The sequence below is a fragment of the Rattus rattus genome, chromosome 2 (assembly GCF_011064425.1).
Source record: "Rattus rattus isolate New Zealand chromosome 2, Rrattus_CSIRO_v1, whole genome shotgun sequence".
NCBI lineage: Eukaryota > Metazoa > Chordata > Mammalia > Rodentia > Muridae > Rattus > Rattus rattus.
In genome coordinates this window covers 185,057,715-185,074,910 of record NC_046155.1, presented here as the reverse complement: position 1 = coordinate 185,074,910, position 17,196 = coordinate 185,057,715, and the positions used below count along the sequence as shown (strand labels likewise).

Below are 17,196 nucleotides of genomic sequence, written 5' to 3'. Positions count from 1 at the left end.
AGTGAGTTGATTAGGCATCTACAGAAGAGGAAGTCTTTCCCTGATAGCTTCTCTGTATCCCCCTTGTCTACACAGGACTAGAGGACAGCCAGACTTGCTCTCCTGAATGTTCCTGCTACAGGCTACTTGAGATCAGCACACAGGCTGCCAGCTGCAACCCAAAAAAAAGAAAGATCCTGCTGAGAAGCACTGAAGTCTGTTCAATATCTATTGTCAGACAACCCCTGCCAATAAAAAAAAAAAATGGAGAGGACTGAGGTGTTCTGAATTGTACAGCAGAGGGGAAAAAACACACAAAGGCTTCCAGATCATGTAATAAGAATTATACATTGATTATACATACACATACATGTAATACGTATATACATACATACATACATACATACACATAGATGAGAAACGTAATAAATAATGTTATGTGATGATAATTCGAACGGTTTGACAGGAATAGATTTAAATAAATTAGACACTTTGGAATTTATTATTACTGCAATATTTATTGTCTTGATTTACTGTGTCTTCTCATAAAACAGTGCTCTAGATAAAAAAGTATGTGCCTTAGAAAACAAATTAGAGCAAACACTTGAAAATTTCATAGATGAGATTGAGCAATAAGTAGATAAACTTAAAACTTTGCAACATGGCCTAGAGAGAACACTAGAACTCAATGTCCAGGACAGTATAGGTCAAGATAAGAAGTTCAAGTTGATGAAGAAGAAAATTAAAGAAGATACAAAAATGACAAGATCTTCATGCTCATGGATTTGTATCATTAACAGTGTAGAATAGGTCATCTTCTTAATAACAATCCATAGATTCAAAGAATTTCCCATGAAAATTCCAACATGGTTCTTTAAAGCCTTTGACAGAGCAATTTTCAAGTGCTTACGTAAAAACAGAATACCCAGGAAATGTCATAGCCAGTAGTCCCTGTGAGTTTCTGAGTAAACCCATTGCGAATGTTCTAAGAACTGACTTGCACAACCTGCCTGTCTTGGGTTACTCTGTGGTGTCAAAGCTGATCTTTTGCATAGAGTCAGCTAAATTCCACACAGAGAAGAGATTATTTCAAGAGACTGTTCTTTCTCTGACAATTTCACAAGGGTGTTGTTGATGATATACTTAAAGATGAGCGTTATAATGTAAAGTGTTTAAAAAATAAGCCCAGTCATCTCTACCCATTTGTGATCCTTTCTTTGTAGGTCCCTGTATTCTAACACCTTAGGGGAACATGGAGAAGCAAACTCCCAGTATAAAGTCTTTGTATCATTCTTCTATCCTCTATATCTTTTTTAAATCTATGTAATTTTAGTTATTTGCATCTCTCCCTCTCTCTCTCTCCCTCCCTCTCATTCTCTCCAGTGTGTGTGTGTGTGTGTGTGTGTGTGTGTGTGTGTGTGTGTGTGTGTGTGTGTGTGTGTGTGTGTGTGTGTGTGATTATGGGCATAAATAGCTTCAGTTCATTATAATGCCCAGAAGAGAACATATATTTCATTGTAGAAATTGGTACAAGTGTTTGGTAAGATCCGTGGGTTGGACTAAGTATTGAATCAGTCCCCCTGTAAGAGCAGGCTGTAATTATGAATGCAAGGACAACAATTCATCTTTGGAAATATTCTAACAACCTGGTGGTAAAAATATTCCTTTTCCTTCTGTGCTCCTAGAATAACTCTTCTAACTATTATATAGCATCAGAAATTCATTATCTCCTGTTAAAGAGGAAGATTGTTTTAAACATTGTAGAAGATTTTAGGAGACAATGGGAATGTCAGTAAACATGGTATTGCTAGGCAATATAGTCACAGGAAATGGTGAGAGCCATTCCAAACACAGATAGGTATGGCAATATAATCCAATATTTGGTGATTATGAACCAAGTATATATTTTTGAGAACTTATGAAATATGAACATGGGAAGATGATTTCACCCTGACCATTTGAAGAGAATTTTGTTCTGGTCTGAACAATACTGTGTAACATTTGGAAACAAAGATGCATCCCAGCATCCCTGCACTGGAGGCCAAAGTGGAGAATATCTCCACCGCCACCATCATCTTGCCTTTGGTGCTATGGTAAACAGGAATGAAAGTGACCCAGACACTGCAGAACACCAGCATGCTGAATGTTATGGATTTGGCTTCATTGAAAGCACCAGGAAGATTTCTGGAAAAGAAAGCCAGAGTGAAGCTCCCAAAGGCCAGCGTACCCAAGTATCCCAATACACAGTAAAGGCAGTGACTGAACCCTTATGACAAACAATGATTATATGGCCATGCTCAGATTGTGCATCAATATCAACAGAAGGAGGAGAAACTCCCAACCAGACTGAACATAAAATGACTTGAATGAGAGTACAGATGGGAATGATGTACTTAGAAGCCCCTGAAACAAGAATATACTTCATCATTCTTTGTGAGGCTGTGATTTCAAATGCTAGAATGACAGTAATTGTTTTGGCCAACACAGTGGAAACAGATACAGTGAATACCACTCCAAATGTGATTTGTTGCAGGATGCAAGTGGCAGAGTTTGGATGGCCAATGAAGAGCAAGGGGCAGAGGAAACAAAAGATGAGTGAGATGAGCAAGATGTAGATCAGAGAGCAGTTATTGGCCTTGATAATGGGAGTACTGTGATGCTTCATAAAAACTCCAAGAACCACAGTTGTGAATGCAGAGAAGCACAAGGAGATTAAGGAAATTGCCATTCCCAGGGGTTCTTCATAGCTGAGAAATACAACAGCTTTGGGAATGCAGTGACTCTGCTCTGTGTTTGCATATTGGTCCTCTGGACATCGGGTGCACAAATCAATATCTAATAGAGAAATGAAGATATTGTTAGTTCAACTTCAGCAATTTGACTGGCAGGATATTTCACGTAGCATGTAGAATAAGTGTTGCCGTGTATGAGTCTAGTTGCTGAGAATGCATTGAATGTCACTGCTACATGAAATAATGGAATCTATTTTGTAATGGATTTAATCATCATTAGGAAAATGAAAGTAACAAATATTTTTTGTCTATTTTACAGTATTGTTGTGGTCTTTTATCATGGGTGTTTATATTTATTAGTGTCTTTGCAGGTAAAAGTAAGAGAAGTTCTCATTAACATGATAATAATTTTGTTTATATAAAAGGGAAGCATGATAGTGAGAGTGAGACTAGAAATTTATATGAATATAACATTGGTGTTTGTTCGTGCAAAACTAAAAGAAATTCATAATTTATTCAATTATGCAGTAGTAACACCACATTCCTAAACCTTTTCATAAAAAGAAGGCAGCCTATTACTGAAGGTACAAATGTCTGTAATTTCCACCATTGTACCTGATAGCCATTGCACTGAGTCATTGAATGATTGTAATAAGAGATAATGTACTTCCTAGTGTAGAAGTCTTTTACATGGAACAATGCATTTGTGGAGAGCCATTATTAATTTATTTTAAAAGAGAATACAAAAAAAATACAAAAAAAGCTTGCTTTTGAGTAGAATATGTTGGTCTTGGCGAATACTCGAGTTTGCTTCATAGCACCAAGGTTACCTATCTCCAAATAGTGTTGTTGAATTTCTTATGTATATGCCTAATGTGGAACTGCATGAATATTACAAAGAAACAGGTAGAAATGGTTACCTCCTACAATTTGATGAGATCTGTAGGTAAACCTATACCATCATGCTTAGTGGGAAAGGATTTAACTGCTAAGCCGTCTTACTGACAAATAAATGTCCCTATGAGATGTCACTTTAATTATATAGGTTCATACAAAATAGACCAGAATAACAACATGCTTGTCATTTGTCTTTATTTTGTCTTGACTAAATAATTATTTGATTAACTTGGGCTATGGTAGTGTCAATGCCATTTGAAATCTGTGGCTAATTCCTTTCAGATCAAAACAATTTTAACTAAACAATATGTAAAATTACTATTATGAATATGAATAGAGGAAGAAAATACTAAATTGAATATATAATAATTTTGTAAGTTATTATTTGCTGTCTCCATTCATCTTACAGAGAACAAGGATTACTTTTTAACCATAGTCAAATGGCTAACTTTGTCTTCCTTGTGCTTCTGTACATGTAATGTGTCCATAGAGTTATGTAAGGGAACATAGATCAAGGCAACATAAAGAATACTTTAAAGATTCATGATCTATATATGTTTTTGAGAACATTAAACATTAGAAAATATCTTGTCTAGAGTACACTGGCACTGAAGTTTTCTTCTCACAACTATTTATTTGATAATATGGCATCTACTATAACTTTTGAAGGAGGCAAAATATAGAACAATATCTACTTTTATCTTAATAAGGACATTTTAAATTATTTTATTCCTATAATGACTAACTAGGGAACCAGACATATTTTATTTTAACTTCCACTTTAGGACACTTAAGCTTTCCAATAGAGAAACAAGATGATGATCTGTTTGAAGAACTTATTCCAGCAGGAAATACTCACTTGTCTCATTAGAAATCTCATTTTCTGGGCAGGGTTTGCAATGAAAACAGCATGTTGCCATTCCATCCTTCCCGAATTTTCTATATCCAGGACCACAATCAGCACTGCATACAGAAGTTGGCATCTAATGAAAAGTAGACTTATGCTGCAAACAGAAATTTTGCTTACTGCTTCTATAATTATACTACATTAGCATGTGATATTAATGAACTAATTTTATATATACCAACTGATTGCCAGATATTAATTAGTGCACTGTATGATGACAGACATCAATATATGGAAAAAATTGAGGAGAAGTTGAATTGTTTTCCCAACTCCTTGAAATTCATGAGCAAAAGTTGTTAGTGTTCTGTGTGCAAACACTACAGAGATTTCAAAGTTGTTATTCTAGTTAATTTCTCTCCCCTAAACACATAACACAATATAAAGATACAGAGAATCCTAATTAAAAAATTATCTCCATCACTTTAGCCTGTCATCAATATGTAAGGCATATATTAAATTGTTAATTGATGTAGGAGTGCTCAGCCTATTGGGAACAATGTTGTCTCTAGCCAGTGGATTATTAGAAATCATGCAGAACAAGCCAGTATGCAGATTTCAATGAGTTTCCATTGCATTATCCAGATCCATGTCTTTTCTTTTCTTGAGTGTAATTCATGAGCCAAATTGACCTTTCCTCCTCACTTTGTAGTTACTGTATAATAGCAGCAACATAGTAGTAAATTAGAAGTAAAGGACATATAAAACAGGAAACAAGGCCTCAAATAAGGCATCACATAGAGCCTGCAAAGGGTGTGAAAACCTGAGGAAGATTTCAATTTCCTGAACTTAATTCAAGTATTTCTTAAATTAAGAAAATCTTGGTTTTCCAATGAATCTCATGATGGGTATCTATATGCTGCATTGGAATTTTGCTGATATCTTCATTCTGAATTTCCACCCTTCTTTCTTAGTTTCCTATTGTCATCACAGAGTTGAATATCTACAGATTCAACTCATGTTCTCTAGAAATCTGGTTAACCACAACTCTTCCTTTTTTGTTTGAAAAAGAATGTCTCTCTTTATAGTATTAGTAGTTCTCATCTTCCTTTATAGATCAGAGCACAAGACTTCTCTTCTTTTTACTGGTAGTACTTTTCATTTTTCATTTTCTTACTAAGATTTTAAGACATATTTAGGATGCATTTCCTTGTCCAAATTCTGTTTATTTCACTTAAGGTAGAGTATCCATTTCAGCCTGGTGTTAGAAAAGAGTCACTGTGAAAGTTTGAGTAGCCACAAATTCATAGAGATTCTCCTCACACATAATTTAAAGAATGCAAATTAAAGGCATGTACCACTGCAAAACTTGGCCTCATTTCTGATTTTAATGGAAATTATATGATTCTCCTGTTCATGTAATACAATTTCATCAATTGTTTTGACATAGACAACTTCATTATTGTAACATGTGTTCTCATAGATTGCCAGATACTTGTATTTTTTTTAATTCTGAAATGATACTAGACTGCCTTAAGAGCATTTTCTGCATGTTTTTGTGTAAAATATAGTTTTATCCTTTAGTTTATTTGTGTGATGTTTTAGACTTAACTGATACGCACATGATTGGTCATGCTTACAATCATGGAATGAAGTTACTTGAGCATAGGGACTAGTATTTTAGCTCTGTTCTTTACGTCTATTAGTAGATGTTTAGTTCAAGAATTATTTCAGGCATGTTGATCAATGATCAATGAGGTAGTAATCTAATTATATTTTTTCTGTTCAACTTTATTATGTTGCTTCCAATCATCACATTTTTATATGTGTTCTCCTTTCATGTATATAAAGGATATTTTATTATCCCCCAGGCAGGCCACAAAGGAATGCCCATTTTTTGTTAATAATTTTATTTGTTTCCATTTCAATTGTTATAACCCTTCCTGGTCTCCTCTCTACCAAGCCTGCTTTCCTTGCCCCTCCCCTTGCCCTGTAAGAGAGTACTCTTCCATTTACACTTCCACTTCAAATTCTTGTATCTCCCTTCTCTGGGGCATCAAGTCTCCACAGGACAAAGGGATAAAAATGTCAACCATTAATAAACCAATAATTCCCACTATGGCCATATTTGTGTGAGTGTCCTATGCTGTTATCTTTAGCCATGATGCTATTTGGGTCATTACTACTAACAAGGTCCATATCCTGGCCCCTGGTTCTGTGGAACCAGCATCTTTGCTGATATCTGTGGTTTGTTTTCTTACCAAAATTTCTACAGATATATATAGTTGCCACTGTCAAAAGGTGCAATGTCTAGGCTGGATTTCTGCAGCCAATGCCCATGACCTGTGATAACACCAAAGGCCACGCGAATACCCAAGCTGCTTACGTCATGCTCTCTCCTGGAGCCATACTGATCTAAGTAAGCTTCACTGCTACAAGAGGCAAGTGGAATGACAGGATCCATGCTGCTCCATATGGCCATTTTTTGTTCCATGTTCCTATTGCACCATTCAATGTCTATGTTGATATTCATGGCCCATATTATGACTGTGAAGACTTGGGAATTTTCATATTCTGGACTGGAATGTAAAACCATGATGATGTACATGGGGTCTCCTGACTCTTGAGGGCCTTGACTATGTCTGTTGCCCTGCTGCATTTAGGGCCAAGGTTTCTGTCTTTGCTAATACTATAAACAATATAGAACACCATTATTTTTTCTCCTGATGCTGTAAAACTGCGAGACAACTACTTTTGCAGTAAACTGAATGATTGTATATTAATATATATGAGTGAGGTACCGGAAAGTTTTATGTAGCAAATCCTACTGCCATCCCAACCCAGACCCTTTCCACAGCATCCAAGAAAAAAAAGCAGTTCAAACAGGAAGCAAATCCAAAAGAAGTCTTGAAATATATGATAAAGAATATGATGTTAGTTATTCACAATTGAGGGCTTCTGGAGAGGCTTTGGGAGGGAACAAATACATTCTATTTATAAAGCAGGAACCGAGAGTTTTGCCATGTTCCACTGAGTACAAAAATAACAGAATATGGACTTTTTAATTTTAATTTTTATGAAAGGTGCTCTTATGCAGAGGCAGATATCGAAGTTCTGGGAACTGGGTATTATGTGACATTCCCAAGGAATCAATAAAAATATTATGTTAAAAATAAACCAAACTCGTTGTGTTTTTAATTAGAGAAAAAGACCATTAATACTCACTTATTACTAAAATCATTTGTTAATTATTGTTTAGTTGTTATATCAATATTTGGTACATTTTTAATAAACATTTTTCTGTCAGGCATTTGAATGTTGTTTATGGTTATTTTGACCTCTTATGCTAATCTTACTTTTTTAAAAGATTTATTTACTTTATATATGTGAGTATACTGTCACTATCCTCAGGCATACCAGAAGAGGGCATCAGATCCCATCACAGATGGTTGTGAAACATCATGTGGTAACTGGGAATTGAACTCAGGACTTTTGGAAGAACAGTCAGTGTTCTTAACCTCTGATGCATCTTTCTATCCCTCATATTACTTTTATATATGATGGAGTTCTTTTAATATCCTTAATTTGGTTCATGATGAATATTTTTCTGTCTCCTTTTATTATAAGAAATAAACTTACTGGATATTGTAATTAGATTGGCAATTATATCTTTTACTTTCTGAAAGACAAAAATTTTACTCTACTCATTTAAGAATGTCTGTTGCAGGCTAAAATTGCCAAACATAGAAAACCCATGTAAAAAAGATGGCAAAATGTGGAACCCATATATTCCTCTGAGAAGGGGAAATATAATAGACACCATTGGTTAATGTGTTTATGCACTGAATGGAGCTGGGTGGGATGAGAATAAAATGGGATGACAGGGGGAGAATGGGTTACAGAATATTTGGAGATACTATTTGTAATGGGTGGCATGTCTAGAGAAATTAAAAAGCTAAGGCTGTAGAAAATCCCAGAAATCTATGAGGGTGACTTTAGCCAAGTCTCCTAGAAAAGCTTGATAGGGAGCCTGAAGCGTCCATCTCCAAGAACCTGGCAAATTTTCCAAGGTAGGGATTGAGTCAACATGCTATCTCCAAAATTTTGATCTAAATTTGTCTTACCTAAAGATACATGTGAGGAAAGATGGAGCAGAGGATGAGTGGGTAAATAACCAATGACTGGTTTAGCTTGAAAAACATCCCATGAAAGGAAGTTTACCCCTGATGCTGGACATAATATTCTGTTACACTTGAAGGCAAGAGCCTAATAGATCCATGATATGAAAGGAATCTCTCAGATATTAAAGGATGCAGATGCGGAGATCCATACCCAAACAATAGGTTGAGCATGTGGAATCCTGAACAGGAGGGAAAGAAGGATTTTAGGAGCAAGAGAGTTAAAAGAAACCCAAGAAAGCCTACAGAGTCAACTAACTATCCAACACAAGTCCTCAGAGAGACTGAACCAACTACCACGAATAATGCTGGGACTGACCTAGGCATTCTAAACATTTAACCATTCTGCAGATTTGTCTTTATGTGGGACTACTAAGAGCAATACTGAGGTCTGCATTTTACTCTGTGCCTTTCTTTTGTGACAGTTTATCCTACTGGGCTGCCTCTACTGATCCCAGTAGGAGAATATGAATCTGTGCCTAGTTGTTGTGCAACATGATATGCCAAAGCATATTGATATCTGGATAGTGGAGGCTACCCTTTTCTGAATAATGATGGAGTAGTGAATGAGAGTGAAGTGAAATGTAGGAGAAAGAATAGAAGAGAAGGGTAAGTAAATGGTTATCAGTAAGTAAAGTTAAAGAATGAAAAAATTAATTAAGTACATTTAAAAATGGGTGAAGCTAGTGGAACCTGCTGTCATCCAGAGATGAACTTTCTAGGAATAAGGGTTCTCACCTTCAGCTTTCATATCTGCTACTTGTCCCACTATAAATTTTAAGTAAAATTTGTCAAGGACTATAACATTTCTAAAGCTGAGTATTTCCTTTTCAAAGTTGCTGTTTATATGTTTCTAGCAGACAGAGGTCTACATTTTTCACATTATTTTGGATATGTACAGCTGCAATATAATGGACATACTCTGGATACCTAGAGTGTCTTCTTTTTCTTGTTCCCGGTGGTTTTAAATTTGATCTTTTAATCCTACTTCCTTATTCACCTCTGACTTTCACTTTTCCTTGTTGTTTTATCTGTGTCGTAGTTTGAATTTTCTACTTTTTATGCCTCTTCCTTCATGTCCTGCCTATTTTGTCCTCAAACTGGAGCATGCCCTTTGTTAGACTATTCACTAAGATATTCTTTTGGTTTATTTTGTTTATATATTAGTTTCAAATTCTTTCATTATTTTGTAACTTACTGGAATCCCTTTGTCATATCCTCTCTCAGTGTCTCATTGTATCAAAGTATTCACAATTTCATTGTATCCTCCCAGAGATGGTTACTGCCCTCTTTGATTTTTTTTACCATTCTTATAATAATTATTTGATTCCTTTTTTACTGAATCAATGAACATATTTTCACTTAAATCTATGATTCTAATGTTTGGAATATTTCCATGATGATTCACATTTTTATATTAGATTCCATATTGGCATTACATTATGTATGAGTAGAACACAGTTAACATTTTTATAAATCTATATTCTTCCAGTTAACAGTTTATAAGGCTCATGTGAGGCCTGAATAGAATACACAAGTGATTTCAAAGTTGTCCTCTAAATGGATATATAGTTCTGCAAGTATACTTTTAGCTCTTATGTTCTTTTCCCTAAGATTGGCCTTTTTAATCACATTGTTGAAGAACAGTAACTTTAAATTCATACTATCTGAGCAATATGAGATTTTACTTCAAATGAAACAGGGAAGTTTGAAAATGACACCTGAAAACTAATCACATCAGCATTCCTACCTATATTATACCTAAAATGCATATGAGATATTTAATTTTAAAAATTCCTCAACAGCAAAATTTTATTACTAACAATTTCTCTCCATATACAGAAGGCAACTAAGTACAGACTTCTTTGTTTGAATAAAATATGCAAGAATCAATGGGCCGAGACAAGTTTCCTTTACTAAGTATTATCTTTTACAAGGTATGATTCAGGGCTGGAGCCATGGCTAAATTCTGAAGAACAAGTGTTATTCATGAAGAGGACCTATGTTTGATTTCTAGCATCCATTAAGTGGCATGAACCTCTTGCAAATGCTCTGAGATTTAAATAAATCTTCAGCTATCCACATATATTGCACATGCAGGTGTTGCACATGTATACATGCAGACAACACTCTCATACCAGCATAAAAATAAACAGAAAAATCCAGAAGGTAGTTCACAGGGTATGTAATTTTGTCATAAAATGTTAATGCCTGGTTAGTTAGAGGTTTTGGAAATTTAGAATTAGTTATAAAACAGGTTTAAAAATCCCATTATAAAAAAAATGTAACTTGGTTATGATGAATTTACTCTGTCCTTACAAAGAGCCAGAGTCTTTAAACATCCTTTGAAATGGTTTATCATCAGTTTGGAAATCACTCTGTAGTAACAATAATGGGATTAGTAGAATATTTCTTACTATACTGGAAATAATATCAATCTGTTTTCTAAAATGGTTAATATTAAAGGAATGGCACAGGTTCTGATATAATGCAAATATCCTCTATGCCTATTGAAAAATCCTCAATGAATTCCAAAAAGTCATCTTAAATATGAAAAAATAAGCATAATATAGGATTCTAGAAATTAGTCTCTCACATGACAATAAATTTCATTTCACCAGGTTCAAGGAAGTTTAGATGCATGCACTTGACAGTGTAATTTAAATTAATACAATTGGGCTGAACCCACCTGTGTATTTCCTCCTGCCCATTCTGTCATATCTTCAGAGAAATGTGTCTGTTGACCATTTGGAAAATATGGACTAAACATTCCTATTTTAACTTTAAGTTCAAGGCCCAGTGGAGAATTCCAAATATAGAAAATGTCATACACTTCCTGCAGTTTGTCTCTTTGGTTCATATTCACTCTGTCCCCAACAGGATTAGTGAATGGGTTCTTCCTCAGAAAGGAACACAGCTGTAAGACAGGCACCATAAAATAAAGTACAATCTCTTCCTTAAAGTAAAAAAATATATTCTTATTTCATCTTAAAGGCAGCTGTATTGACAATATTTAGGTGAAATTTCTCAGTGAAAGTAAAGAGATGTGCAAAATTATGATGTTATTTTAGTTAAGAATAGATTAACTCTCAAGCACAATCATGCATGTAGACAGTGAAATATGTTTGTAATATAAATCATACCCATGAAGCAAAAAGACTTGTAATCATATAGAGGTTCACACATAACAGAAGCACATACATATTTGCACAAACATACATATACATGCCCAAACACACATGAAAATATAGATGTACACAGAGAGAGACTATGCAGGAAAAACCTCGGACAGACACAGATACACACAAAATACATATTCAGGTATACACACTCAGAAAGACATGCATAGAAGAATATTTATGGGTAGACATATATATGTACTGACCTCTACATAGAGACACTGACAAACAGATAAATTGATGATATTGTATGTAGACATACAAGCAAAAATGAAGAAAAAAAGCATACACAAAAGCACACAAAACACAGAGGCTCCTGCAGAAACATGCATTGATATTTATATACTGGAATGTACATACTGACAAAATTCATCATACAGAAAGAACTGGAAACAGACAACCTTATTTTTATTAACATAGACAGGCAGATGGGCAAAAATATCTATAAAACCCTTCTCTTAGTATCTCCCTCTAAATTTCTGTATCTAGATGTAGTCATTGATATAGATATTTACACTGATATACAGAAACACAGAAACATAAATATACAATAGAAATATCATTAACACACATTCCCACACATGAATGTATTGCACTGAATTCTAGCACTATGTTCTATGTACATCAACTGATTCAACAAGCCTAGAGGCAGAACAGCGTGAGCTGGGATCTTTAGTTAAAACAATCCCCTACAATGATACCAACATACTTAAAATTTAATAAACAAGTACTCATCATTGGCTGGACTCATGTGGATGGACTCAATATATTTTCAGTTTTAAAATATATATGGTGATATTCAGTTAATATGTAACAAAATCACAGGGCTACATTGATGCATAATGCCTTCTACTCTATTCTCTTAACATTAGAGTTTTATACTGATATCACGATTTACTTAGTAAAAATTCTTTGATTTTGGAAAATATTCAGCACACTTATTTTGGGCATTTTACAGTCTCATAAAACTATGTATTGATAATACTAAACATAATCTAACAGTAGAAATGTTACCTTCTTGCAGCTATAACTATAATTTTTACCATTGTCCTGGATCATATTATCAAACTTTTGGAAAGTCATCTCATGGAGTGCATGGGCAAAAGCGTACACAGCATTGTATATGTCATAACTCCGTTCAATAAAGGCCATGTCAAAAGTGTGTATCATTAGCCATTCCAGTGAGTGATTGGAAGAGCAGTTCTTCAGTGTCTTACATTTAGATGCTGAGACTTCACAGTTAAAGTGCATCCATTCCAGCTTTACCAGAAATTCATCTGAGTATTTGACAGGGTTCAATGTCTGAACAAAATTTTTAAAACCAGAAATCTCACCATGGTGGTGTCCAAAAGCAAAAGTTCTGTATCCGACACCAAATGTGAAGTCTTTCATACTAGGAGTGACATCCCACTGTGAGGTGGTGATCCATATTCTCTGTATACCTAGAGATTCCCACATTCCAAAGCTCACAGCTAATGTACTGTCTGGGTCACCATAAATGATAACAACATTTGCGGATGATGTCATAATTTGGCTGTAATACACTTCAGCTCTTGATATGTATAAATTCATATTGACTGGAATAATGTTGACAAAGGCAAAGCAGACTGTATTTTTTTCCATCTCTCTTCTCAAATAAGAGAGAAATTGTATGCCTTGATCATTGTCTAAGATGACCAACCCTACCCAGTTCCAACTGAAATGAATTATGAAGGAGACCAAAGCAAGGGCTAGAGATGTATCATCAGAGGCCATCTGATATAGATAGGGAAATTTTTCATCATCACTCAAGACAGGATGATAGGGTCCATAAGTAAGATGAAGGAACTAGAACACAGGAAGCAGCATGAGATACAATGTATTCCTAAGAACTTATAAACACATTTTTCTGCACAATTCTAGAAATCAAAGCTAGCTATTATCTCCTCCCTCATCTCTTTTTCATATAAGGTGATGTGGAAGCACTATCAAGTTTATAAATAATCCATTTGCACTACAGAATTTTGCCCAGGCCTAGTAAGATCATGCTGGCACAAACAGATATATGATTTCATGATTGAATCCCCAACCTTCCCCCAATACGTGCACACACACACACAAAAAAAAAAAAAAAACAAAAAAAAAAAAAAAAAAAAAAAAACCCAAACCTTACCTTACCTTACCTGCTGAGATATGAAGTTGTTTAGGATTATGTGAAGTGTCACAGTTGTTGCCCAATTTAGTCTTGTAATTGCCATTACACACTTGGAGAATTCTTTACAGACATAATTAGGGAGAATATCATGATTTTGTAATCCCATAAAAATGACACTATTTAACTGAGATTCCCAATCACAAGAATATTCTGAGAATTTAAATGTTAGAGACATATTTGGCAAAAGATCAGGGTTCCTGTTGATTTCATATATGGAAAAAGCCAAAGCCAGAGCATACTTGTGGTTTTCAGTATGTGTTCTGTAAAAGGTTAGGGTGTTTATAATGGACAGCAATTTACAGATATCATTTGAAATCAATAAAAAGGAAAGTCCTGCATTGGATTGCATTGTCCCCATCCCATAAATATTAATATGTGTAATGTGATTGAGATGACAAATGTAACTGGAAGTTCATAAATCCTTGAAATGTTGGTGAAATGTTATCCTTCATAATTGATGTTATCACTATTGGTAATAATATCACTTTTTATAGAATGCAACACATCCTTCAGCATCCATATATTGTTTCCTTACTCTAAAGAGAGTATAAATACTGGACTTTGTAAGACCTTAAATCCAGTGAATTTGTAAAGATCAAAATATGAAGTTAGTGGTGGAAAGATCTCTTAGTCAATTTTTGATGCAACATAAACAGGGACCACATCTAGGAAATGTATGATAGTAAGTGAATGTTTATATGAAAGCTCTACAGAGCTAGGTGTGTCACCAACATTAGTGACCATAGCACATGCACTAGAAACTACACTGTAATGGAAGGATTATTAGCAGACTCTATGGCCATTTGCCTAAATGCACCTGGGATAAAGTCATAGAAAGTGTATGGGGATTCTTTTGATAAGATACCATTGGCTACTCTGATATGGAAACTGTCTAGGAGAGGAATGTATGTGATAGATAAATATTCACCTTTGCTGTATTGATCAGTTTCCATCTCTATATGTGTGAAGCTGATGGAAAAAATACTCTGTTTCAAATTAAAGTTGTAATATAACATTAAGTCTCTAATAGAATTTGGACTTATTTCTTGTTTTGCACGTTAAAAAACAGAGTACAAAAGACTCATAGCATTGCCTTGTTCCTCATCCTCAGTAGTTTTGGGAATTATTAATGATTACCTTTCCATGGAAAACACAAAACAACTTACTGTATATTCGAAATGTGACTGAAATATTCATTCTCCAAATGCCATTTTACTGCATGCATCAAGAAAGTACATCCTATTCCCATGTTTCCATTCCTTTCTTCTTTCTGCTTCATTCTCCAAAAGCATCTGGGATAAATAAAATCAGCCACAAGAAGTGGAATGTTCAGGAGCAAGAAGAGTAAAATTATGATAAACATATTTTTCCTGCTCTGAGTCTGGTAAAATTGGCTGTGAAGTGCCAAACAAATCAGCAAATCAAACAGTTAGCAAAGTATCCCCATGTACTATTATCATTGTGGCTGAGGAAGATGCTACATATGTATTCATGTTTCCTTTTTTAGAGTTGTTTCTTCACCCCTAGAGGAATCATTGACACTCTCTCCTGAGAAGCTTCATCTCATGTGCACAGTGCATGTGATAAACATGGTTGATAAATACAGATGAGGATGGTATAGGTAGGTCAATGACATCAGATGTGTCGGTGAAAATTAAGGTCCCTAGAAAGATTCTACTTTGTGAATATTCGGTCCCACAACTGCCTCAAAATCTGTTTATATGAACACGTTAAATTATATCAATGGATTTTATTAGTTGGTTCACTGTGAGACATGCATTAATGGTTTAGAAAGGACTCACAAAATCTGAGGTCATGGCACTTGTGTCACAAATCCCCAAATAGGAAAAAGCACCATCATGTTTGGAGCTTTGGTATCCACTGAGAATGTAGTATGGACAATGTTACAACAGTGACAGGTATAGAATATTTAAACAAAATCTGTCTTCAGGACTAAAAATTATGAAAAATGCATAAATGCCTTGAATCTTGCTATATTCAAATTATCCAGGTCATTGTAGAACCACAATTTACTTACATATATTATTATTTTTATTAATCTCAGTATTTATTTTAATTTGTAAATACATTTAAAATATTGTACTTTATAGTTAAAATTTTATTTTCTTCCAATATATAGCATGAAAGTTTATATGAATTTAAAATATTTTGTTTATTTGCATTCTATTCAGTGTTCTGCTCTCAGTCCTCTTGCATTTCAAATATTCAACAAGATCCAGAGAAAATGCTAGATCCATGTATTCATTTCAAAAACTACATAAGTCCTAACACTCATATTCCCGAAAAATTTTAATGAGAATTAAACTGAATATTTGAGTTCGAAAACATGATCTTCAAATGTAAACAAAAGTTCTCACAGATCAATACCTTTAGACCTATTTCTCCTACTTTATAGATTTTCTACATTGATTTTACTAACTTTATATTCCTGTACTTGCTTGAAGAATTCTTACAATTAGTATCTTAGAGGCAAATAGTAAGTTGTAAGTAAACCTGTGTTTAATGAATAAACTATTATGCAATTTTCCTCACTCTTCAACCCATGGGAAGAACAATAATATCAGCCAATCTGAACCCACAGAGTTCCCACGAACTAAACCACCAACCCAAGTACACATGGAGCGATGCTTGGCTCAAGCTGCATATGTAGCAAAAGATGTCCTTGTCAGAAATCAATGGGAGGAGAGGCCCCAGACATCAATCGGAGGAGAGGCTCTTGATCCTGTGAAGGCTCGATGCCCCATTGTAGGGTAATTCCATGGCTTGAAGGCCTGAGTAGGTTGTTGAGTAGGGGAGATCACCCTCATAGAAACTGGGTGAGAGAGGATGTGAAAGGAGGTTTCCAGGGGGAACCTGGAAAGTGGATAACATTTGAAATACAAATTAATATAATGTCCTATAAAAAACTGAAGAAAAAAGTCACAAGAAAACAAACTTTGAACTTACAATGTCTTAAAAATAAAACTTATTAAAAATCCAGAAATGCCTAGAATCTTTCTGTATTCAAAATTATCAAGATAATCATAGAACCACAATTTAGTTACATATTTTTTATTTTAAAAGTATGACACTGAAAAGGTCTTTGCTATAATTCAACACCCATTCATATTAAAGGTATTAGAGAAATCAGAAATGACAATTCCTTTTATTTTCTTTATTGGATTTTTAAAAT

The 17,196-nt window shown here is 34.6% G+C and overlaps 1 pseudogene; it reads right to left on the bottom strand.

The window, feature by feature from the left end:
- Positions 1 to 1,895: 1,895 nt before the first annotated feature.
- LOC116894612 lies at positions 1,896 to 15,366 on the bottom strand (annotated as a pseudogene).
- Positions 15,367 to 17,196: the final 1,830 nt, after the last annotated feature.